At 41.8% G+C, this 27,418-nt stretch overlaps 1 protein-coding gene and 1 long non-coding RNA gene across 2 annotated transcripts in view; one reads left to right on the top strand and one right to left on the bottom strand.

The window, feature by feature from the left end:
• Positions 1-27,418, bottom strand: part of LRRC2 (leucine rich repeat containing 2) — a 351,879-nt gene that overhangs the window by 284,993 nt on the left and 39,468 nt on the right. The window lies entirely within an intron of this gene.
• On the top strand, positions 1,583-10,382 carry LOC137553255 (uncharacterized). The gene is made up of 3 exons (XR_011027231.1): positions 1,583-1,668; positions 3,866-4,003; positions 10,291-10,382. It is a non-coding gene; the product is annotated as an uncharacterized lncRNA (long non-coding RNA).

The raw sequence follows: 27,418 nt of genomic DNA, 5'->3' as shown, positions 1-27,418 counted from the left end.
ATGTATGTGTTAATGTTCCTGCACTAGCGGGAATGTGTAAAAATGTACGCAATTCGGCCCTGACCTCCGAGGTCAGAAAGCTGCCAGCGGGAGACTGGAGCAGCAGTGAGTGACTACGAGGGCACAGGATGGCTGCATGGGGCTGGTAGAAGCCCCAGGTAAGTAAAACTCATTTTTTTTTTTTGCTTGGACCTTCCCTTTAAGCAAACCTGAACTGAAAAATAAAAGTCAAAATAAACATACACTCGTCATACTTACCTCCCGCACTGTGTGCTTAAAGTGTATCCAAGGCAACATATGACATGATGAGATAAACATGTGTATGTACAGTGGAAAACACATTAACCTCCTTAGCGGTAACCCCGTGCTGGACACGAGGTAAGCCGCGCAGGAGGATTTCTCAGACCCCGCTGAGCCATTTGCATAATTTTTTTAATACACGCAGCTAGCACTTTGCTAGCTGCGTGTTACTTACGATCGCCACCGCCCCGCGCCGATTCGCAGCTACCCGCCGCATCAGAGGGTGCCCCCCCGAGACCCGTGCGCTGCCTGGCCAATTAGTGGCAGGCAGCGCTGAGGGGTGGATCGGGACTCCCTCTGACGTCACGATGTCGATGACGTCGGTGATGTCATCGCGCCCGTCGCCATGGCGACGGGGGAAGCCCTCATGGAAATCCCGTTCAGAACGGAATTTCCGGATGGGCATACGCGCCGGCGGCGATCGGTGGGTACGGGGGGATGCCGCAGGGAGGGGGGAAGCATGTAGCTAGTGCTAGGCTAGCTACATGCTTAAAAAAAAAAAGTAAAAAAAACCCTCCCGCGGCCTTGCGGCCGCGGGAATCATACCGCCAGGGAGGTTAATAACCAGGCTGTTTTACTCTTATTTTTGATGCCTAAACAAGTTAATTTTTAAGTATGAAAGTGACAGTGTCTTGTCGTTACCTTGCTGGGAATAAAGTAAACATCATTGATAAGCCAATTACAGCTATAAAAGTTTTCCTGGCAAAATACAACTTCTGTGAGCAGGGGGAGATACAAAATGGTCAATAGTTTATGTATTTTCATTTAGTGACACTTAAAGAGAAACTCCAACCAAGAATTGAACTTTTTCCCAATCAGTAGCTGATACCCCATTTTACATGAGAAAGACAATGATTTTCACAAACAGACCATCAGGGGGCGCTGTGTGACTGATTTTGTGCTGAAACCCCTCCCACAAGAGGCTCTGAATACCGCGGTACTGCTGGCAAACTGCCACAATGTAACAATGTTCAGAGACAGGAAATAGCTGTTATTAGCTGTCTAACAGACAGAGCAGCTAGAAACAGCTAAATAACCTGCCCACAGTAACAATGTCACCATGTAATAAATGTCAGAATGTGAATCTGGGAGAGGAAAGATTTTACAATGAGCAAACACTGACTAAATCATTTATACATAATTATGATAAAAAATGAAGCACTTTTTTTACTACATTATTTTCACTGGAGTTCCTCTTTAATAAGCTGCCAGTGAGCAGAGACAACAATTCAAGGCTACTGATCACCTGACACCTAACTCCTAAATAGTAACCAGTACAACTGCCATCTATGTGTTTAGTATTTATATACAGTGTGTTACCTCAGCAAACATCTGGAAATTAGTGATGAGCACAATGTTCACATAACTGTAATTTTGCATTGTATATTGCAATAATGATGTGAAATTGTAATGCATAATTTTGGGAAAAGCGTAATTAATTTCATTTATAAATGTAATCAGGAACCATAATTTAGCAATGTTGTGCAATTTTTGTGTCATTTTTTGCTGACTTTAGCGGTTGATAGCAAAGCACACATACATGCCATTGTCACCAAAATTGTTATGTATGTTAACTGCTTGCCCACTGCTCCATGCAAGTGCGAGCGCGGCAGCAGCCCCAGGACCATTCCATGCTGAATAGCATGAATGGCTTTTAATGCGGCTAGCAGGAGATTGCGCGCATCTCCGCTCCGCTTTCAGTCTCTCAACTTGCTCGGAGACTGTTACACGGCAAAACGGCCGTCTAATAACCATGTACTGGGGACAGCCGTGTGCTATGGCTGTCCCCTCTGTAGTCTAGGAAGTGATCGGCTGTCATAGGCGGAAGCCTATGACAGCCGATCACGCTGATGGGCTGGCTGGGGGAGGAAGGGAGGGGGCAATACAAAACTAAATTAAAAAATAAGAAAATGTATTAAAAAATTATAGCAAAAATATTTATAAAAAAAAACAAACAACTGGGTAACGATCAGACCCCACCAACAGAATGCTCTGTTGGTGGGGAGAAAAGGGGGGGGGGAACCACTTGTGTGCTGAGTTGTGCGGCCCTGCAGCTAGGCCTTAAGCTGCAATGGCCCAATTAGTAAAAAATGGCCTAGTCACTAGGGGGTTTTAACACCGCGGTCCTCAAGTGTTTAAAGAGAAGAGTGGGTACTAGTCAAAAAGGAATTTCTAAAAAAGAGAGATTTTTGATAAAACTGATTTTGAGAAATCAGAGGGAAAAAATTCAGAAAATTTTAAGAAACAATTTTCCTTTGCATTTTTGAAATCGTTGTTTCTACAAGGTTTTTTTTTTTATAAAAATACTTTCATTCTGGTCACAATAGCTTGTATGGGGGCATTGCTATTAACCACTAAAGTCGACATGAAATTATGTGAAAATTATGCAAAATTTAGAATCCATTACACAAGATCAATTGAATGTCCAAATCATCATTACTTATGGCAGTAATTGAAAAAATTTGCGTAATTGTAATATGCAGATAAGATAAGCAGATTACGATGATCACTACTGGAAATATGCCTGAAGGAGAGAACTAGTTTCCCGAAAGCTTGCATCAGTTAAGGGGCCCATACACCTAACGATTCTGCCGCCGATATACAGCAGATTCAATCACTGTGATCAAATCTGCTGTGAAATCGTTGCGCAAACACTGCGCAAACACTGACAGAATGATCGATTTCCATCCGAAATCAATCGTTCCCGTCGATCCGTCCGTGCGGAACATTATTCTCAATCACCGCAGGTCGGGAGTGCGTCAATAGCGGCGTTCAAGTGCCCGAGGACAGACGCAATACAGCTGCAATACATTACCTGCTCCGCCGGCGCAACTCCCCCGGTCTCCGCTGTCTTCTTCTCTGTGCTGGTCTCCAGGTCCAGCAGGCTTCACTTCTTCCTGTCCCGGCAGGAAGTTTAAACAGTAGAGGGCGATCTACTGTTTAAACTTCCCCCAGACAGGAAGAAGTAAAGCCTGCCGGACCCGGAGACCAGAGTGGAGAATAAGACAGCGGAGACCGGGGGAGTAGCGCCGGCGGAGCAGGTAATGTATGCGGACATGCGGGCAAGGGGCAGCGGCAGCACCACCACCACCACAGATTGTGATCGGTTTCATGCTGAAATCGATTTACAATCTGTTTGCAGTAAAGGCAGCCATACAATCCCTCTCTGATCAGATTCGATCAGAGAGGGATCTATCTGTTGGTCGATCTGATGGCAAATCGACCAGTGTATGGCTACCTTAAGCCACTAAAAGGTATTACTTTTACAAAACTTTGTTTTTTTCTACCTTCACAATAAACATATAGAATATGTCCACCGGTTGATATTTATATATTATTTACATATTCCCCAAGTTCTAAAAAAAAAAGGATTAATTTATCAACCTTGGTGTTCCATATGTAATAGTAGCTTTACAATACCTAAACCAGCCAGCAAGTAGAACACATTTCTTTGACTCTAGATTTAGACTAATGCGAAGACTAAAGAAAGTTAAGTCTTCACTTTAATATGCTCAAGAAATGTTGGAATTGGCTGGGCAGCAGCTCACAAATTTTTACTTCTCAGGTTTTCTTCATTGACAACTGATGACCAAATTGAGAGCTACGCAGCCTACCAAATCATACAGCAGAGTATGACGGCAGACGAGTACATTTGTAATTCGAACTAAGGCTTGAAGAAGGAAGACACAGACAAAAACCCTGAGTAAGTGTTAAGATGAGTTGCAACCAGAGGAACAGGTCAAAATAGACACTGTACAGATTCCTCGAATGCTGCTAAGGAATCACAGACATCTTTTTACAGTCAATGACTCAGTGAACTAAGCAGAGTTTATATTTGGTGCCAGACATCAGAGGCATATTGTAGCATGAGAATGCTGCACAACATAATAGATATTGTGGGCACAGAATTGTGGGCACCGGACCAAAGCACAGGGAACCTGGGGGCAAGAACTGGCTAGCTGTTTGCAGGTGACAACGAGCTGCTGGGGCTCTTTGCAAGACTATGGAACTCCTCATAGCATTGAAATGTTAGCACTTATAAGGTGCTAGCAGTTGATTTAAAATTGCAGCGCATATATATTTTTTTAATAAAATGTCACTCAAATGTTTTGTAAACTTTTTTTAACATTTTGCACCGTACATAAATATAAGTATATTTCTTTGCCAGAAAAAGGGGATTATGGGAATCATTTGCAGAGCCTGTATACTAAGCAGGGCTGCCCAATAGGTTGATCGCGATCTACCGGTAGATCGCGACCGCCTTCTCGGTAGATCGCGGCTTCTCGGCCGCGTTTCGTTAAATGTTGCGGCCAGCAGCTCATCATGTTTAGCTGGCCAATAAGGATGCAGGGGAGGAGAGGCGGCAAGGAGAGAGGCAGGAGAGAGGCGGCGCGGCCCGCTACGTCATGACTGAGGCGGTGGCGGGCAGCCTGCAACGTGCGTGCTTGTAACATGCCCGGCACCGCCCCCAGCCATGACGTAACGGCCGCGCTGCCTCTCTCCTCTCCGCCTCTTTTCCCCTGCATCCTTATTGGCCAGCGGCCTGCCTGCCAGTCCCAGAGCGTTCCAGGAGTCCAGAGGACCTGGCTAACCTATGCTGCAGGTACATATACCTGGCTAACCTACACTGAGGGCCCATATACCTAGCTAACCTACACTGAGGGCCCATATACCTGGCTAACCTACACTGAGGGCCCATATACCTGGCTAACCTAAACTGAGGGCCCATATACCTGGCTAACCTACACTTAGGGCCCATATACCTGACTAACCTACACTGAGGGCCCATATACCTGGCTAGCCTACACTGAGGGCCCATATACCTGGCTAGTCTACACTGAGGGCCCATATACCTGGCTAACCTACACTGAGGGCCCATATACCTGGCTAGCCTACACTGAGGGCCCATATACCTGGCTAACCTACACTGAGGGCCCATATACCTGGCTAACCTACACTGAGGGTCCATATACCTGGCTAACCTACACTGAGGGCCCATATACCTGGCTAACCTACACTGAGGCCCCATATACCAGGCTAACCTACACTGAGGGCCCATATACCAGGCTAACCTACACTGAGGGCCCATATACCTGACTAACCTACACTGAGGGCCCATATACCTGGCTAACCTATACTGAGGCCCCATATACCAGGCTAACCTACACTGAGGCCCCATATACCTGGCTAACCTACACTGAGGGCCCATATACCTGGCTAGCCTACACTGAGGGCCCATATACCTGGCTAGTCTACACTGAGGGCCCATATACCTGGCTAACCTACACTGAGAGCCCATATACCTGGCTATCCTACACTGAGGGCCCATATACCTGGCTAGCCTACACTGAGGGCCCATATACCTGGCTAACCTACACTGAGGGCCCATATACCTGGCTAACCTACACTGAGGGTCCATATACCTGGCTAACCTACACTGAGGGCCCATATACCTGGCTAACCTACACTGAGGCCCCATATACCAGGCTAACCTACACTGAGGGCCCATATACCAGGCTAACCTATACTGAGGCCCCATATACCAGGCTAACCTACACTGAGGCCCCATATACCTGGCTAACCTACACTGAGGGCCCATATACCTGGCTAACCTACACTGAGGGCCCATATACCTGACTAACATACACTGAGGGCCCATATACCTGGCTAACCTATACTGAGGGCCCATATGCCTGGCTAACCTATACTGAGGGCACGTAACCTATGCTGCAGGCACATATACCTGGCTAACCTATGCTGCAGGCACATATACCTGGCTAACCTACGCGGGGGGGAGGGGCGTGCTTAGCATTTAAAACGTTGGTAGATCTCCTGGCCTCGGCAAATTTTAAAGTAGCTCGCGAGCCGAAAAAGTGTGGGCACCCCTGCTGTTTAGGATGGCATTTTAAAAACACTGATTCTTTGACTGTAATATTGCTAGGAGTGGAATGTGCAAGCTCTCCATAATATTCTTCCTACTACTAGATAAATGCTTCAATTGAAAGGAATATTTTTGAATACCTATTGTAAACGTATCATGGAAATTCAGATAGTTTTGCTGAGCTGGTAGGAAATATTAAATGTCTAACCAATGTTTCTAAAAGATTTATGGTCCTTGAACCACTTGCATACCAAATCACAGAAGCCAAGGAGCAATTTCATTCACTTCTTATCTTGTAAAAATAATAGACATATTAATGTACAGTTATAAAAAAACATAAGAAATGTATTGAAAACTACTAAAAAAAAAAAAAAATGTTTTTGTTAATTTAGGGCTTGCTACCCACCAAACTGTGTTAGCAGAACAATGCAAAGTTTTACTGCATGATGAGTAGAGCAGAATGCAATACATTGGGGGGAGATTCACTAAACTATGGTAAGCAAAATAAGGTGCATAAAGTCTTAAGGTGGCCACTAATGATACAATTTGCGGAACGATCGCTTATAAACAATTATTTATGAGTCATCGGAAATGATCGTTAGGGACCACTAAGGGACAAGAATCTCCTAACCAATCTGATCAGATTGCAGAATCGATCCGAAAATTGGATCGATTTTATTAATCTGATTGGTTTGGAGATTTTTGTGGTCCCTAACGATCATTTTCAATCATTCATATAAATAATTGTTTGGAAACGATCGCTTGGCAAATTGTATCATTAGTGGCCACCTTTACCTATGATGAATAGAGCATAATGCATTGCTATAATGTACTGTATTCTGCTTTACTCATTGTGTGGTAAGACTTACTTACAATCAACCACCAGTGGTCCTTAGATCACAGTTTAAAAACAGTGGTGTTAGATAATACTTAAAGAGAACCAGAGGAGTCACAAAATTAAAAAAGTAAATACTTACCTAAGCAGAGGATCCTCCCGAAGCTTCCCACACTGCCCTTCAATCCCCTAATGCTCACCGTCATCATCATTAACATTGGGGCCACGCTCCTCTTCTGCCACAAGCATGGCCGCCCTGCACCTACACGAGCATAGCCATGCCTTTGCAGTAGCATGGAGCCGCTTAAGCCTGAGCACAGTACTGCTGGGCTTGTGCTTGAAAAGGAGCATGGCCCTGTTGTGATTACTTTTTTTTTTCCAACTCAGCTCTTGTATCATATGCCCAACCATTTAATACAAGCTTCATCGCAGCCCTCTTGAGTTGGGTTATTGTTTTGCATCATTGTTGGTTTATCGCTTAATCAATAAAACCTTTATTTTTCTTCTTCCTTCTATCCCTCCCTCCAACTTTAAAAGAGAAAGTTGTAGTAAGGCAAAAAAGCAAAACAAAAAAACAAACAAAACAAAAACACAAAGTAAACTAAAAGGAAAAACCAAAGTCAAATGATTACCAAAGTTATAAACCATTCCGCCTGTGTAATATTCCCAAGCCTAGTGATTACAAAGCCTTAGGCTATTCCCTAACTCCTACAAATATGCTTCATATGATACAAAATTTAAGCTACAACCATCTATACTCCACATCTTCACACTTCACATACATATTTGACTTAAAAACACACTCTACAGAATATATACTGTATATACATACTCGCTCTTTTCATTCGTTACACTCTAAACATTCCATTAATTTATTTTCATTCTCCCCTATAAATCTCTCCCCGAATCACATAGTCGTGCTTAGTATATTGTCCCAAGAGGATCTAATTACATTTAGTTTATTAGATAATGACCCCTCTTCCATAAGTCCAGTGCAGTCCTCAAGGGTACTGGATAACCCACCAATCCAGTCCTCCAAGGTTGGAGTAACAACTTCTCTCCATATCTGCACAATCAGTCTTTTGGACACCAAAACCCCTATTTCTTTTAATGAGGGGCTACCGTTTTCATCCCCAACCCAAGAATCACCACTTTACTGTCCAGGTCTTTAAAAGGCTTATTGTCATCCCTGCCGACAGATATTATGGCAGTCCACAGCTTTTTTATTTCAGGGCATGCCCAGAATATGAGTTAGAGCACCGTCATCTGCCCCACATCTCCAACATTCGTTAGACTGGCATCCCTTTATTCTAGCCAACCGGTCAGGGGAGAGGTACCATCTATTCAGTAGCTTGTACTGAATTAACTGGAGTTGATTGATAGGTATTTGCCAGATGTTTTTAAGAGCTCTAGCCCAAAGAGCGTTGTCAATCGATAAGTTCCACTTCCCATTTTTCAGAGCTTTTTACTTTTCTACCCTTACCAAACTCTCCCAATAAGTTGTAAAGACATGAAAGAACTTTATGGGATCTTTGGCGTAGTAGTATCAATGTTTCATATTTAGTTAGCGTTACCCTTAAACCCTCTATTTTACTTTCTATATTATTCAGATAACTTTGCATTTGTAGAACTGCATAACTTCTGGGATTCCTTGGATCCTTGGATCCTTTAATAAACTTTCAATATGTGAATGTTTATTTCCCAGCAAATGTATAATACATACAGTATGTCTGGGTCAATATTATTTTCCTAAACCAAGACTCTGACTGTGCTGGTGGGAAGCCTGGATTATAGCCCAGTGAGGTCAGAGCAGAGAACCCTGTTGTGATTACTGACAAGCCCTTGTTGGTAATCTTCTGGGGTTACACGCTCAGCGATGGGGACCAGAGGAGGCTGTGGATAGCATCCAAAGGCTTCCCTCATCTTAGATAAGTATTGACTTTTTTCACTTTGTGATGCCTCGGGTACACTTTAAAGAGGAACTTTAGCAAAAAAAAAAAAAGATAAATCAATACATGCAAATAGAGAAGTTAAAAAATAGAAGAAAGATCAAGAAATGATTGATACCCGCTGTGTAATTTGTTCATATTGTTTGATCAACAATCAGTGTGAACATAATCATCTTTACTGCTGCCAGACAAGTAAAAGATCGCACAGACAGCACCAACTGCCATTATTTATAAACATACCTACTAACATTGCGATAGGCTAAGGGCCTGTTTCCACTACACGCAGATTGGATGCAGAATGGATGCAGAAAAACTGTAATGAAAGCCAATGGACCTGTTTCCACTAAACACGATTTTTCTGACGCAGATTTTCCCATAGGCATTCATTGTAGTCAGTTTTTCTGCATTCATTTTGCATCCAATCTGCGTGTAGTGAAAACAGGTCCTTAAAGGTTTTTTTTTTATAGATGTACATATGCACAGAGTGAGATACTGGTTGCTTGGCAGTTGGAAAAAGCCGTTATGGCCCAGTGCACACCAAAAACCTCTAGCAGATCCACAAAACACTAGCGGTTTTTGAAGCAGATTTTCAGAGCGATTCTAGGCATGTTTAGAGAGGTTTTCTAAACACGCCTAGCATTTTTTGGAGCGTTTATGTGTAGATTTGGTACAGTAAAGCTGTTACTGAACAGCTTCTGTAACAAAAACACCTGGAAAAAAGCTCTGATCTAGCGTTTTTCAGAGCTGTTTTCCACTTTCCTATATTTTAACATTGAGGCAGAAACGCCTCAGAAATCTAAAAAATGCTGAAGCCCCCGAGTTTGCGTTTGTGGAAAAAACAAACTGCTCTGGTGTGCACCATCCCATTTACTTTCATTAGCCAAGTGGTTTTCCCCCTGCAAGCATTTTTAAAAAAGCTCCAGAACACCAGCCCTAATTCCCATAATGCAAGAAATTTCCCTGACCTAGGTCCTGACATCACAATGTGGGAGGGGTTTCACCACAATATCAGCCATACAGACTCCCCTGATGATCTATTTGAGAAAAGGTAAATATTTCTCATGGGAAAGTGGGTATCAGCTACTGATTGGGATGACGTTCAATCCTTGGTCACAATTCCTCTTTAAGAAGTGCATATTATTTCTTTTATGGTATCTCTGTAATGCTTCTAGCCTCACTATTGTAGAATTATCCCTGAAGAAAAGTTACTTCTTGATGGTTGTGTGTATCATAAATTGACCTTTTAAATAGCTTGTTAACTCCCTTGTGTAATTATGTTACAAAACTGATTTTAACAATGAATTCATTTGTTCCATGCATTTTAGATATTGCATTGCTTTAGCAGATTACAAGGTACAGAAGGTTAAAGAGAAAATGATTCTACGATGCCAAGTCAAAATAAAGTTCAAGTACTGCATTCATTTGCATTATCAGTAATTTCCTGAAGGGCTGGTTATCAAACAACTGAGCTTCATCAGATCCATGAGCATATCTATATATATAAAATCGGATGTATGTGTGTGTGTGTGTGTGTGTGTGTATGTGCCGCGATCACGCGAAAACGGCTTGACCGATTTGAACGAAACTTGGTATACAGATCCCTTACTACCTAGGATGATATGTTCTGGGGGTCTCGCGGCCCCCCTGCACACCTGGGCGGAGCTACAAACAGCAAATCAGATTTCACCCATTCAAGTCAATGGAAAAAATGGAAAAGGCTGCCATTCTCACAGTAATCAAGCCAGAGTCCCCACACTTGGCACAGTTGGTCACTGTGGATGTTACAAATCCAGGAAAGGTGGGAGGAGCCTAACACAGCCAATCAAATTTCAGCCTGTCATTTTAAATGGAAAAATGTAAATTGCAGCCATTCTTAGACTGTTAATCGCAGGGTTCTCAAACTTGCCACAGTTGGTCACTGGGTGAATGCGATTAAGATTCAAGAAAGTGGGTGGAGCCTACAACTGCCAATCAAAATTCACCTATTGATTTTCAAGGGGAATATTAAAACTGCTGCCATTCTTTCACTGTTAGTGGCAGAGGCTTCAAACCTGGTACAGTTGGTCATTGGGTGACTGGGGTCCAAATTCACTAAAGGGGCGGGGCCACAAACAGCCAATCAGATTTCCTTGCTGGATAAACTGCTTCCATTCACACATTTTTGATGCCACGAACCTGAAAGCTCACAAACTTGGTCATTGAGTGACTGTGTGTCAAGGTTACAAAAAGTGGGGGGGCGTGGCTTGACGCTGAAGCTGGATGGCTGCCTGAGCCTTTAGCTCTCTGCTAAGACACCTCTCTACAGCGACCCAAAGCAGCTCTAGAAGCCCCTGTTTTACACCAAATCGTGTGGGAACATCTACTGAACGCAATGGCTTGGCAAAGAGCCACTTATGGAAGGAAATCAGCCTCTCCAGTGCCCAGAAAACTTACAGATCTTTATGAAGATCCTATCCAAGATGGCCGCCGCTATCAGCAACATGAGGAACAGCTTTCTTCATCCTCTCACACTCCACTGGCTCAAAGGAACAGGTATGCTCCCTTAGCTACTCCCTATCGAAAGAGAGACAGGCTTGACTGCTTGGAAGAGAGTGAGGAAGAGAATGAGGATGAAAGAGATCGCAGTCCGCTTAAGCCGCCGCCGCACGCGTATTTAAGTACGCATCCACCGCAATTTACGCGTACGGAGCGCCAAGACGCCCAAACAAGCGCCAATGCGTACAATTGGACGCAAAATCCGCAAACCATGCGTACAAACCCTCAGAACATCCAGACATCTCAAGGAGGACAAATTCCTGTACAGGACCCTACAACTCCAGATCCCATGAGTGTTATAACAAGCTTCCCCGCTACTGATCAAACGATGACACAACAATTTTTCAAGGAGTTTATGATTTCATTCGGGGGACTGATGCAAAATAATTTAACAGAAATCAGAGGAGAAATGAGACAACTGGCAACATTTGTCACTCAACATACATGGGAAACTGACCAAAGAGTATCCAGAGTAGAGAAGAAGATATCGGACATCACCACAGCCTACAATGAACTGGTAGATGCCCACAAAGTAGTCTTAAAGGAAGTAGAATGGCTAAAGGAGAAAGTAACTGACTCCGAAGACCGAAACAGAAGAAATAATATAAAGATAAGAGGAATCCCGGAGTCAGTAAAGACAGATGCCTTGAAAGATTATGTACTGGACATGATCAAAACTACCCTACCAGATGTGAAAGAAAACGAACTGGTTGTAGACCGTGTTCACAGGCTGCCTAAGCCAGACTTCATCGCAGATCACCTACCAAGGGATACTATCATGAGGATCCACTTCTACCACGTAAAAGAAAGATTCCTGGCCACTACAAGGAGAGGACAGAAACTGCCGGACCCCTTTTCCAAGCTATCTTTATATACAGACCTGTCACAGGCTACCCTGAAAATCAGAAAAACCTTTGCTCCAGTGTCTGGAACACTGAGACAGAAAAACATTAACTACTCATGGGGCTTCCCCACTAAGATGATCATTCACTATGAAGGAACTCAATACGTGATTAAACACGTCTCAGAAGGATATGAGCTACTCAAACAATGGGGTATACCTGTGATAGAACCCAGAGAAGGAAATTCTTTCCGCAACCAAAAATCAACACCGATGGACACCACTCAACCTCCACCCGACAAGACAAGAGAGATAGAGAAAACATCTGAAAAAGATAAAGCTGCAGAGGCTTCTGGAGGAAGCGGAAAAGGTTAAGGTGTCTATGCCACAAACTGTTTTCTTTTTCCCCCTTCACAGACTCTTCCCTTAGGATAAAGAATCTATCCCTAAGGAGAATTGTCTTCCTTCAGGCTCACCTGGCATGAGCCTTGGTCATTTGGACCTATTCACCTGGAACTAAAACTGTTCTTTCACCTACTTGGTTCAGTAACGGTAGCATATATTGGTGCTACTACTTTTATTATTCTAACCGTTCTTTCTTTTTCAGATTTAGGTTATTGATGTACTATGTTCTTTGGTTCATTGTGTTAGTTCTGTTAGTTTTGTCCCAACTTGTAATTCTAACCCTAACTTTCTCTCCAAATAGCTCTATGAAAGTTTATCTTCTGTCTAATCCAAACTCCAAGTTTGTAAGTTTTCAAGATAATATACAGGGGGTCATCAAATCAATGTTACTGTTATTATTAGCGAATTGCCTTCTGTTCTATGTCTAAGGATATTAAGTTAGTCTCACTTAACGTGAGAGGTCTAAATTCATATAGAAAAAGGTACCTATTGCAGAAACTAATCAAAGATGAAAAAGCTGATGTTATCTGTTTGCAGGAAACCCACCTGAATAAGCTTGGGGCTAAAAAACTTAAAATTTACCAATTCTCTAATATATACCATGCTAATCTACTCAAAAAGAAAAAATGTGGAGTTCTTATAGCGATAAGAGACTCTCTGGGGATGGTGGTGGAGAACCAATTTAACAGTCAAGATGGCAGAATGATGGTAATATCTGGAAAGATCAACTCTGAAGAAATTACAATAGCAAACATATACTCGCCAAACTCACATCAACTTACCTTTATCAATAAAAAGCTTAAAAAAATACAAAACATAACCAAAGGTCGTCTATTTATAACAGGCGATTTTAACGCAGTAGTAGATCCACAAACAGATTGTTCTGCTAAAAGTAGAAGAGCTTCTTCAATCATACAATCTTCCTTATTAAAATTCGAAATGTATGATGTATGGAGATGTTTACATCCCATGGATAAACAATACACGTTCTACTCCCCAATTCATAAATCGTTCACCAGAATTGATCTCTGTCTAACAGATGTATTTTCTCTCCCACTAATATCAGAAATGGAGATAGGACCACGAATTTGGTCGGACCATTCACCACTCCTGATTAAAATTCAGCTCCAAAACTCCCCCACCAGACCCAATATTTGGCGCTTAAATAAGTATATATTAAACTCAGAACACACCTCCCCACAAATTAAAAAAGACCTTGAAGAATACTTTAAATTAAATGATAACCAAGAGGTCTCTAAGACAGTTCTCTGGAATGCCCACAAGGCTTATATGAGAGGAATTTTCATGAAACTTAGTTCAATCCAAAAGAAAAAATTCAGAGAAAAAACTAACCTCTTATTAAAAACAATTAGGTCCCTTGAGTCAGAAATCTTTAAAAAAAACAAAAAAGAACTAATTCCCAAACTTGAAGAATATAGACAAGAATTAGCAGATTCCCTATACCAACAATATGACAAATGGCAGTCTATATTAAAAGAGACATGGTATTACGAAAAAAATAAAGCGGGGAAAGCCATGGCACAAAAAATAAAGGGAAGACGAATATATCAAAGAATTGTAAAAATAAAGAATTTAAAAACAAACTCACTAGTTCACCATCCTAATGATATTTCAGACGCACTGGCCGCTTACTATGAGAACCTTTACAATTTAGAGAATAACTCAAACATCGGAAAGCCTACAAAACAAGAAATAGACAAATATCTAAAAAATATAAAATTACCTACACTTGAAGAATTTGAGCAAAAACAGATAGAAGTCCCCTTCCGACAACAAGAGATAGAATTGGCAATACGTGATCTGAAGAGAAATAAGGCACCAGGAGCAGATGGCTTCGTTAATGAATATTACAAAAAATTTGCATTTATTTTAGCTAAGCCATTGACTGAAATGTTTAACGAAGTTGCTGCTCAAGGGACCTTCCCAAAAGAATCTTTATCCGCAATCATCACCACAATCCCTAAAAAAGGTAAAGACTTAACAGACCCAAGTAATTATAGACCTATATCACTCCTAAATTCAGACATAAAAATTTATGCAAAAATTATAGCGAATAGATTAGCCCCTTTAATACCACAATTAATACACCAAGATCAGGTGGGTTTCATCAAAAACAGAATGACATCAGACGGCACAAGAAAAGTATTAGCCTTACTACACAATATTCAACTCTGTCGAACGCCTACTCTCTTTGTGTCACTTGACGCGGAGAAGGCGTTCGACAGAGTTAACTGGACATATATGGCTGAGGTTTTGTTGAAGTTTGGTATAACGGGTTTTTTATTTAATGCAATTATGGCCTTGTACTCCCAACCCTCTGCAAGAGTACTATCAGCTGGAACTCTATCCTCTACCTTTACTATCAATAACGGTACTAGGCAGGGTTGCCCTCTCTCCCCTTTGATATTCATATTAACTCTGGAACCCCTTGCCCAAAAAATTAGGGACAATCCGCAAATTCATGGGATTAAAACAGGGAAAACATCCACGAAATTGGGATTATATGCGGATGACATCCTCTTATATTTACAAAAGCCTACTATATCCTTGCCAAACCTTCAATCAGAACTAGAAATTTTCTCAAAGATCTCCTTCTATAAATTAAACAAGAATAAAACAACTATTCTTCCCTGTCATGTATCTTCGAAAACTCTAAATTTACTAAAAAACTCATGCCAATACACATGGTCTGATAAATCAATAAAATATCTAGGAATCTTAATAACCCCTTCTATTGGCCAACTATACAAAGAAAATTATGTCCCTTGGCTCACCAAATTAAAATCCCAATTAGAATCCTTGGCAAAGTTAGAATTTTCATGGCTTGGTAGGACAGCCGCTTTTAAAATGATGCTTCTCCCTCAACTCCTATATTTATTCAGAAATGTACCTATTAGAGTGCCCCAAAAATTTTTCATTACACTACAGAGATTATTAAACAATTTTGTCCTAATGCATAAAAAATCAAGATTTTCCAACATGATTCTCACCACACCAATTGCCAAAATGGGCCTAGGAGTCCCAGATATCGAAAAATACTATAGAGCCACTCTTCTTGAACAATCCAGACCATTATGGACAAATGATTACACCAAACATTGGGTTGCTATAGAGGAAGAACAGTTACCCATTGGCACATTCAAATCCTATCTAGAATCCAGGATGGTCTGGAAGATCCAACAATTTGTCAGAAATCCAATTACAGCTAATACTTTCAGACTATGGAAAGATTTAATGAAAATCTGCAGAAAAGATGTTCTAGCTGTCGATAATACTACATCTCTGTCAGTTTTAAACATTGTTATAAAAAATATAAATATTGACCATTGGCAGATAAATGGTATATCAACAATAGAAGACATCTTAGATGACTCAAAAATAAAACCTTTTGAAGATCTTGTAGCAACATACAATATCCCCCTATCAGACAAACCCATATATGATCAAATTAACAAATATCTAATTAAACACCCGTATCAACCAATCACCTTTACCCCACAAATAAATAGATTAATCAAGCCAGAAGGACATAACAAAAAAGGTATTGCTACTTTCTATAAAACACTAATAGAACTTTCAGAAGAACACCCTAAATGGCAATTAAGTAAATGGCAGGAGAAACTACAACTAGACATATCAGAAGAAGATTGGGAAACAGCCTATAGATCTTTGAGAAAATCATCCCACTGTGTATCACATCACGAAGGATTTATAAAAATGGTATGGCAGTGGTATATGACCCCAGAACGCATATCCAAATTTGATTCCAGTTCACCACCCCTGTGTTGGAGGAAATGCAATCAAACAGGATCCATAATACATATTTTTTGGGAATGCCCTAAATTACGTAAACTGTGGAGGAATATTGAGAATTTCTTTAAAAAATTACCAGTAGCTCTTGAATCAATACCCCCATGTATGGCTTTACTTCATTTGAATACCATGGACTTGCCGCCCCAGGAAAGACTTATCATGAACCACATATTTATAGTAACAAAAAACCTTATAACCACAAATTGGAAATCACCTATTGCACCAAAATTCGAAGACATTCTTAAAATAGTAGACTCCAACTTAATGGCTGAGAAAGCCTGGGCTATCAGATGTGGCAACCTAGAGTCTTTCATGGGAAGGGCAAGTTTATGGCCTGAATTATATAAAAAATCCAAACTTCTGGAATTATAGAACTTTGGACCTCACATATACATTAAAGATCCATACTGTTCCTGTCAGTGTGGACAGATGTTCACATTATATACCAGCTGGAGAGAATCCCTGGAATCTATGTGGGGAGGTTGATTCCTCCCATTTTCCAGGTAGATTTTCCCACCCTTAAGCATAAATCAGAAAGATATAATGTGACATCTTGCCTGAACAACTTCTAAGGAGAGATCCTAGTTCTTATTGGAATACATTACCCTCAAGACCTATTCCAATCTGAACCATTGGCTATATACAAATAAATCCCTAAATTAATAATACCACACTTGGTGTTGTTGTTTATATACCTTCCCTCTCACGGATGAGACAGACGAGAACAAAAATATCTTGGATATATGACCCTATAGGAGGCTAAAACTTGGACGAAAACACCCATTCACAAGCTGGGACCAGTAGAGTAGTTTAGTTATTTAGTTTGTTTGATGTTATACCTTATGTTTTGACTACTAATAGTATATTGACTTGAGAAGATATTGGATTTTTCTGCATAGATCTCATCTTTCACTTTAACCCATGCTGTTTCTGTCAGTATGGACAGATGTCTACATTATATATTAGCGTGGAGAGAGTCCCTGGAATCTAAGTGGGGAGGTTAAGTCCTTCCATTTTCCAGGTAGATTTTCACCTTTTCATCACAATTCAGAAATAATGTGACATCTCTGAATAAACGTCACTAATGGAGAGATCTTATTCATTAACTTAAACATAATCTTAAAACTCAATGTTCAATGTTATTTTTCTTTCCTCATATATCTTAGTAATTAACATAGTTCATAAAACTCTTGATATACGTTGATATATAAATACCTGCATGTATGTATGTTGAATATACGTGCAAATATGGTTAGATATATATATGCGTGTATATGTGGGTACACATGTAAGTATATGCGTACGCATATATACACTTTATGGAACATACCATAAGATAATAGATGACATACAGTACCTTTTTCTATATGAGACCCTTCAAGGATATCTAAACATTACTTTACAGAATGTATAAAACATGTATGCGTACATTGATATATTTTATGCGTATCTAACAGCAAAATACCATCTCAAAACATGCGTATTTATTTACGCCATAATAACCCGAGACCAGACTACTACGCTAAATATACATAATTTATTGGCCTGTCCAATAGCGTATGAGTATGCTATATATTTGTATTTTTATTATGATACGCATTCATCTAATTACTTTTCAATAGTTACTGAATGCGTACATTCGTCTAAATCATGCGTATCTATTTACGCATTATTAATTAGCCTTTATCGGTTCACTACGAGAAGTACGCATAATATTCATATTGATATACATCCGCATAGTAAAAGAATTTATATGTATTTGACTATGCGTTTGTCTAATGCTTGGATACACGCGTATACTAATGCCGACAACGCGTATTTTTATACGCCTTCTTCATACCTTTCTCAATTTCCTAATATCTTGCATTTATTAATACAGATTAAATCTGCAATAATACACAACATAGAATAACGATTGCTTGACCATATGTATACAATACAACTAATGAATGCCTACTTAAGAGTTTTTTCATCATCAACATATGCTCTCGACTGCAGATTATATAAACATAAATGTAATTTTTAACTTCTGGTAAGATATTTTGGTGAAGTGTAGACATTAGTACTGTATGAAAAAGATATAATGTTACTGTGTTCTACTTTTGCTGTACACACCTTTATCTAACAATTCATGACTTCTCATTGACAGTTTTATAAAAATTCATGTTATGTAAAAACTTTATTGAACTCATAACATTGTTAAAATGTTTGTAAAATTATACTTTGAAAAATCCAATAAAAAACTATTGAAACCAAGGTTACAAAAAGTGGGCGGAGCCAAAAATAAAGTTCACTAGGAAAATATAAACTGCAGCCATTTTTACACTGTTTCTGGCAGGGTTCTCAAACTTTGCACAGTTGGTCACTGGGTGAGTGGGATGGATATTCAAGAGTGGGTGGAGCCTACAACAGCCAATTAAAATTCACCTGTTGATTTTCAAAGGGAATATTTACATTGCTGCCATTCTTACACTGTTAATAGCAGATGCTTCAAACCTGGTACTGTTAGTCACTGGGTGACTGGGGTTCAAATTCGGAAAGGGGGCGGAGACACAAACAGCCAATCAGATTTGTTTAATTTCAATGAGAATATACAAATAATTGATACCAAAAGCCCAAAGCTCATAAACTTGATCATTGAGTGACTGTATGTTAAGGTTAGAAAAAGTGGGCGGAGCCAACAACTGCATTTTATTCCAGGGGAAAATATAAACTGCAGCCATTCTTACACTTTAAATGGCGGGGTTCCCAAACTTGACACAGTGGGTCACTGGGTGACTGGGATTAATATTCAGAAATGTGGGTGGAGCCAATAACAGCCAATCAAATTTCACCTATTGATTTTCAAGGGGAATATTTACATTGCTACCATTCTTACACTGTTAATGGCAGAGGCCTCTTAGCTGATAGGTGACTGGGGTCCAAATTTACTAAAGGGGGCGGAGCCACAAACAGCTATTCAGATTTGTTAGATTGATTTCAGCCATTCTGTTATTGGCAGGGTTCTCAAACGTGACACAGTTGGTCAATGGATGAATGGGATTAATATTCAGGAAAGTGGGTGGAACCTACAACAGCCAATCAAAATTCACCTATTGATTTTTAAGGGAAATATTGAACCTGCTGCCACTCTTACACTAATAATGGCAGAAACCTCAAACCAGCTACATTCAGGCATGAAGTGGCTGGGGTTCAAATGCAGTAAAGGGGTGCAGCCACAAACAGCCAATCAGATTACTTTACTGGATAAACTGCTACCATTCACACAATTTTGATGGCAGAAACCCAAAAGCTTAAAACTTGGTCACTGGGATTTTCTGGGATTTATATTCAAAAAAGTGGGTGGAGCCAAAAAAAAAATCAAAATTCACCTGTTGATTTTCAAGGGGAATATTTACATTGCTGCCATTATTGCACTGTTAATGGTACAAGCCTCAAACCTGGTACAGTTGGTCATTGGGTCACTGGGGTTCAAATTCAGAAAAAGGGGTGCAGCTACAAACAGCCAATCAGATTTGTTTCATCTCACTGGTAAATTACAAATTATTGATGCCAAGGACCCCAGAGCTCACAGACTTGGTCATTGAGTGACTGTGTGTCAAGGTTACAAAAATTGGGCGGAGCCAAAAACAAATTTCACTAGGAAAATATAAACTGCAGCCATTCTTACACTGTTAATTGCAAGGGTTCTCAAACTTTGCCCAGATGGTCACTGGGTGACTGAGATTAATATTATGGGAAGTGGGTGAAGCCTATAACAGCCAATCAAAATTCACCTGTTTATTTTCAAGGGGAATATTTAAATTGCTTCTATTTTTGCACTATTAATAGCAGATGCCTCAAACCTGCTACAGTTGGTCATTGGGTCACTGGGGTTCAAATGCCAGAGAGATGCAGAGCCACAAACAGCCAATCTGATTTGCTTAATTTCTATGGGAATATACAAATTATTGATGACAAAGACCCCAAAGTTCACAAACTTAGTCATTAAGTAATTGTGTGTTAGGGTTAGAAAAAGTGGCCGGAGCTAACACCAGCCAAATACATACCCGGGCAACACCGATTCATCAGCTATTATTCATAAAAGTGGATGGAGCCTACAAAAGCCAATCAAAATTAATCTATTGATTTTCAAGGGAAGTATTTCATTACTGCCATTCTTGCACTGTTAATGGCACAAGCCCCAAACTGGGTACAGTTATTTATTGGGTGACTGGGGTTCAACTGCAGAAAAGGGGTGGAGACACAAACAGCCCATAAGATTTGTTTCATTTCAATGCAAATTATTGATGCCAAAGACTGCAAAGCTCACAAATTTGATCACTGAAGTAATTGTCTGTTACTATTACAAAAAGTGGGCATAGCCAACGCCAGCCAAATACATACCCAGGCAATGCTGGGTCATCAGTGGGCGGAGACAAATAGAAATTTCACTGGGAAAATGTAAACTACAGCTATTCTTACACTGTTAACGGTAGGGATCTCAAACTTTGCACAGTTGGTCACTGGGTGACTGGGATTAATATTCATAAAAGAGGGTGGAGCCTACAAAAGCCAATCCAAATTCATTTATTGCTTTTCAAGGGGAATATTTGATTGCTGCCATTCTTGCACTGTTAAGGACACAAGCTTAAAACCTGGTACAGTTGGTCATTTGGTGACTGGGGTTCAAAATCAGAAAAGAGGGCGGAGCCACAGCCAATCAGATTTGTTTCATTTCAATGCAAATTATTGATGCCAAACAATGCAAAGCTCACAAATTAGGTCATTGAGTCATTGGCCTCAATTCACTAAACTTATCTCCTGTCTTTAATAACTCTTCTAGAGTTGTTACCATGGTGATAAGGCATGTAGTATTCAGGAAACATTTTACCTCAGGCAAGCCTAAAGTTAACTCTTCTGTCTTTAAATTAACTCTCCAATCCTTAAAATAACTCCAGAGTTAAAGACAGGGGGCCATATGCAATTCACTTTTTCACCTGACTTTTCTCCTAGGTGATATTTTTAAATTTGTCAATAAAATTCAGTTTAAGCCATCAGCAAGCAAGAAAATACTCAAAATAATTTTGATAGTACTTTTTCAATTACTTTTTGGTATTTTTTAGTTGAAAAGTGCTGAAAAGTTGTTTTAAATAGAAGATGAAAAATTATCTCCTAGGAGAAAACTCAGGTGAAAAAGTGAATTGCATATGGGCCAGGCTGTTATTTAGCTGCATGTGAAAATAACTACAGAGGAGGTAAATTAACTACAGAGGAGGTAAATTAACTACAGAGGAGGTAAATTAACTACAGGAGAGGTAACTTAAGGAATGAAGAGGTAAGATAACTCTCTCACGTGTGGAGGTAAGTTTTCTCTTGCCTTATTATCTCTAGCATGATCTTAGTGAATTGAGGCCATTGTGTGTTAGGGTTAGAAAAGTGGGCGGAGTCAACACCAACCAAATACATACCCGGGCAACGCCGGGCGTCCAGCTAGTGCTTAATAAAAATAGTAACTTACATGGCTACAATTATCTAACTTATAATGGGCTTAATCCAAGATTGGGTGCGCACCGGTGCCTCTGACCGTCTCACAAAGAATTCAGGTAGGACTGCAATTTTCTGCTGAACCTATTTGAAGATTTTATTGAAGTCAATGGGCTGACTTTAGTGGTTCATAGCAAAGCCCCCATAAATGCTACAACAACCATCAGATTTGCTAGGTATGTGAAGGAAACGAGTGGCAACAAGGAAAAATTCCATGTCCCTGGTGCTGAAATCACACTGTGGAAGGGGTTTCACCACAACATCATCCATACAGAGCCCCCTGATGAAAGTGGGTATCAGCTACTGATAGTGATGAAGTTTAATCCTGGGTTATGGTTTCTCTTTAACTTTAACTGCTACCTGGAAAAAAATAACTTGTTCTAAACTGGTGATCTTGAACTGATAAATAAAACTCCACTTTCATTCACTTGACTACTTTGTTTTCCCCTCCCCATACCACCCACTAATTCAAGCAGCAGGATGCCTTTTGATATTGAAGTAGGTGACTGGAGGAAGGAACAGTTGAAAAGGATGCAAGACACCACCTGTTTAAGAGGGCATCCATTAAAATAGCTGGGGTCACCTGCTATTTGTAGCCACAGTTTCCATAGCAGGCTGGCCTGGGGTCTGTTATTTTATTGGGCATCCTCTTTAACTGGACGTCAGTGTGTGTGATAGAGTTAGGCATTGACAGAGATAGGGTGGCTAGGCACCACCAGGGAAGGGGGAATTAGGGTTAGACACCACTAGGGGGGTTAAGGTTAGGCACCACCGGGAAGGGGGAATCCTAGGGTTAGGCACCACCAGGGGGGTCTTAGTGTTAGACATCGATAGAGGAAGGATTCTGTGTAAAAGTGCGGTTAGGTTAAGTCATAGTAAACTATCAGTAAATTGTGAGGGATAGTGGACCTGCTGCCAGTATGCAGGTGGCAGCGGGCTCCGCTTCCCAGGCTATCACCGCCATCATGCTCGGCGGACTCCGCTGCGCAGTTGCTTCCTGTGGGGTCCCCTTCGCCGGCCCTTACCCTCCGCATGACATGCGCGCGCGCGAGGAGGCAGGATCTTCATGCCTCTAGACGGGGAGTCAGCTGACCAGGCCAGTCAGCTGACTCCCTCCACTCTGGTGATTGGCTGGGGCTCTGCTCTCTTGCTACATATAGGACTTGCTTGTCAGTAGCAAGTTGTCTGCTGTCGTGAATACATCCGTGTTAGCGCTCAGACCTTAGCTCAGTTTCCTAGGTGTTGATACCAAGGACGTCACACCTTAGATTAGGATTGTATTGTATATTTACCTGTGTTTTGACTCTGGCTATCCCTGACTACTCTTTACTCTAAACGCTCTTGTACTTCTGCCTATCTGATTCAAGTTGCCGACCCTGCCTGTTTACCGACTCTGAATCAGCCTTCTGCTTCTGTACTGCTGCCGCCCTCTCTGTTGCCGAACCTCCGCTTGTCTGACCTTTCTCCCTTCTGTGGAACATCTCCCACTGTAGGGTTATCTCTGAGGCTTGCCTCTCCGAGACGCCTGCCCCAGCAGACAATTACTGCCTGGGGCTGAGATTCCTCTCTTTGCTGGTTTTGAGAATCTCACACACGGGGTTCCCATTCAGAGGTAACCACACCTCTGAGGAATTACCGTGTGGTGGATATTTCCACGATCTTACGAATTATTACTGTCGTTATTGTTATTCACTGTGTTAGGTGTTGGAGGTTAGTTTCACTTGTATTATTGGTGATTCTGCAGATCATCAATAATCAGGTGATATCTGTATTGTTGGTGATACTGCAGATCACCAATAATCAGATTCTCTCTGTTCACTGACACCGATCCTGACAGAACAGCAGACCGATGCATTACGCAGTCAGGTTGAGGCTTTGACCACCTCGGTAAATAACCTCATCGAAGTGGTTAATACGCAACAAACCCAGATCAATCAACTGACTGGGTCTGTACAGGTCCTTCAAACGACTGTTACCACAATGCAATCCCCTTCACTCACAGATCTTCGTATGTCAGTACCTGAGAAGTTTTCAGGGCATAGGTCTGACTTCCAGAATTTCCGCAATCGAGTATTGTCCTATTTTGAATTAAGGCCAAATTTATCAGGTTCTGAGTCTCAAAGGGTGACGTTTATAAAGACCTTATTAACCGGGGACTCACAAACCTGGGCATACGGTCTACCGCCGGAAGATACGGCATTAACCTCAGTCCAGGAATTTTTTAAAGCAATGGCTATAATATATGATGATCCAGATGCTTCCATCACTGCCGAGAGGAAGCTTAAAAACCTTAAACAGGGTCAGGATTCTGTTGAAGTCTATGCGGCAGAATTTCGAAGGTGGGCTGTGTCGGCTAGGTGGGGGTCATATGCGTTGTTGGACCGCTTCCTTTCAGGTCTATCAGACGCGGTCTCCGAGCTAATGTTGGGTCATCCTGAACCTAAATCTATTGATGACGCTATTTCGTTGGCCATCCGAGTGGACCGCCACTTACGCTATCAGCGTCAGTCGAGAGGGAAAAGTGCGCTAAGGTCACTGTCCTATGCCCCCTTGTCACTTAACCAACCCACTGATGAGCCGATGCAGATTGGACATTCCCGCTTGACACAAGCAGAGAGGGATCACCAGAGGTCTGAGAAGCTTTGTCTGTATTGTGCAGAGGAGGGCCACTTTGCAAAAAATTGCCCCAAGAAGTCGGGAAACTCTGCCACCTAGGAGTAGTTGGAGGTAGCACCCTAGGCGAGCAGACGTTACCTCTGAACAATCATCGTTTACTCTTACCTTGTTCTATTTCTTGGGAAGGCCGGGCCGCGTGCACTGAGGCCTTCGTGGACTCTGGCTCGGCGGCCAGTTTTATTGACTACGACTTTGTAAAAAGACTGGGAGTCCCGTTACATTCCTTAAACCGTCAGCTAGTAGTCACTGCAGTAGATGACTCTCCATTGCAATACAGACAACCCCTCTCTCAGACCCTGCTGTTGTCATGCACGATAGGGGTTTTACACAAAGAGAAATTACAGTTTCTTGTGCTACGCATGACAACCTCCACCATTATGCTTGGTATGCCCTGGTTGCAGCTCCACTCCCCGCAGATTGACTGGGCCTCAGGCCAGTTACTCAGTTGGTCACCGTATTGTCTTAAGCATTGTTTGGCGAAAATAGCTATTTGTACCACCAAGGTGGAGGTTAAAGAGGTGCCAAAACAATGCACTGAATTTGCTGACGTTTTCTGTCCTAGATCCGCTGATAAACTCCCACCTCATCGGAGTTTCGACTGCCCCATTGACTTGAGATCTGGTTGTATGCCCCCTAGAGGTCATCTATATAATTTGGCCGGGCCTGAGAAGCTGGCAATGCGGGAATACATTACAGAAAATCTGGCAAAGGGTTTCATCCGTCCTTCCCGGTCACCGGCCGGGGCAGGGTTCTTTCTTGTGCAAAAAAAAGACGGTGGTCTTAGACCTTGTATTGATTATCGTGGTCTAAACAAGATCACCATAAAGAACCGCTATCCTCTGCCCTTGATAGACGATCTGTTCGCTCAGATAACTAGTGCCAGTATTTTTTCAAAATTGGATTTGCGTGGGGCATACAACCTGGTACGCATCAGGGATGGCGACGAGTGGAAGACGGCTTTCAACATGCCCGACGGGCATTACGAGTATCTGGTTATGCCCTTCGGGCTGTGTAACGCCCCGGCCGTCTTCCAGGAGTTGATCAAGGAGAAGTGCTGGGAAAGTTTGTACTCTTGTAGCTAGATGATATATTGATTTTTTCCCAAAATCTTGTTGAACATCATAAACATGTTAAATTTGTATTAAAGAAATTGAGACAGAATTCACTCTATGCAAAACTAGAAAAGTGTCTCTTTGAAGTCACTCAGATTCCTTTTCTGGGTTACATTATTTCCACTTCAGGTCTCTCTATGGACCCGGAAAAGGTCTCCGCTGTCTTGGGGTGGCCCCAACCGGTAGGCTTGAAGGCGTTACAGAGATTTCTTGGTTTCGCCAACTACTACCAGAAGTTCATCAAGGGGTTTTCCTTAGTAGTTGCCCCCCTTACCAGTCTTACCAAGAAGGGGGCTGATCCATATCATTGGACATCTGAGGCCCAGGCAGCCTTCGATACCCTAAAAAAGTTATTTTGTTCTGCACCCATTCTGAGACATGTAGATGTTACCCTTCCATTTATCCTGGAGGTGGATGCATCAGAGATTGGGGTTGGAGCTGTGCTGTCTCAGCGTTCAGGAATTCAGGGTAAACTGCACCCATGTGCCTTCTTTTCCCGTAGGTTCTCTCCGGCGGAGAGAAACTACGACATTGGTAATTGGGAACTGTTGGCCATTAAGTTGGCCTTTGAGGAGTGGTGCCATTGGCTAGAGGGGGCAGAACACACGATCACGGTCTTCACAGACCATAAGAACTTGGAGTACATCGAAGGGGCTAAGAGGCTTAGCACTCTGGACTTGCTCACGAGGTGTGTTTGGTGGCCTTCATTGGCCTCTGATTGCAGAGAGTTTGTCAGGGAATGTGTTGTGTGTGCCAGGAGCAAACCTTCTCGCCAGGCCTCGGTGGGTACCCTGCAACCCCTGCCAGTGCCGAGTGAACCATGGACCCATTTTGTTGGCGAGCTTCCTCGGTCCGAGGGTATGACAGTCATATGGGTGATCGTAGACAGGTTCAGCAAAATGGCCCATTTTGTCCCCTGAAAGGATTTCCTTCAGCTCAAGAGTTGGCAGATCTCTTTATATTACACATTTTCCGCTTGCATGGGATTCCAGATGACTTGGTTTCCGATAGAGGAGTCCAATTTGTATCTAAATTTTGGAGGGATTTTTGCCGTAGTTTGGGTATGAATTTGTCATTTTCATCTGGGTACCACCCACAGACCAACGGACAGACCGAAAGGGTTAATCAGGCACTAGAACAATTTCTCAGATGTTATGTGGCGGATGCGCAAACTGAATGGGTTAAGTTTTTGCCCTTCGCGGAATTTGCGCACAACAACCTGAAAAGTTCCTCTACGGGGTTGTCTCCTTTTCAGGTTGTGTCGGGGAGGTCTCCTAAATTTTCCCCTTTACCGGTGTGTTCATCTCCCTTCCCAGCCCTAGAAGAGTGGCAGAAGGTTTTAAAGGAGCATTGGGCACAGGTGAAAAAGAGTTTAGGGGTAGCCTTTCAAAATCAGAAGAAACAGGCAGACAAGAGGCGATCTGTTGAGTGGCATTTTACCCCGGGGGACATGGTGTGGGTGTCGACCAGACATTTGGCACTCAGACAACCGTCCACCAAGTTGGGTCCTAGGTTTATAGGGCC

This window comes from Hyperolius riggenbachi, chromosome 1 (assembly GCF_040937935.1).
Source record: "Hyperolius riggenbachi isolate aHypRig1 chromosome 1, aHypRig1.pri, whole genome shotgun sequence".
Classification (NCBI taxonomy): domain Eukaryota; kingdom Metazoa; phylum Chordata; class Amphibia; order Anura; family Hyperoliidae; genus Hyperolius; species Hyperolius riggenbachi.
The sequence above is the reverse complement of the archived record's forward strand: the minus strand, read 5'-3'. Positions and strand labels throughout refer to the sequence as shown.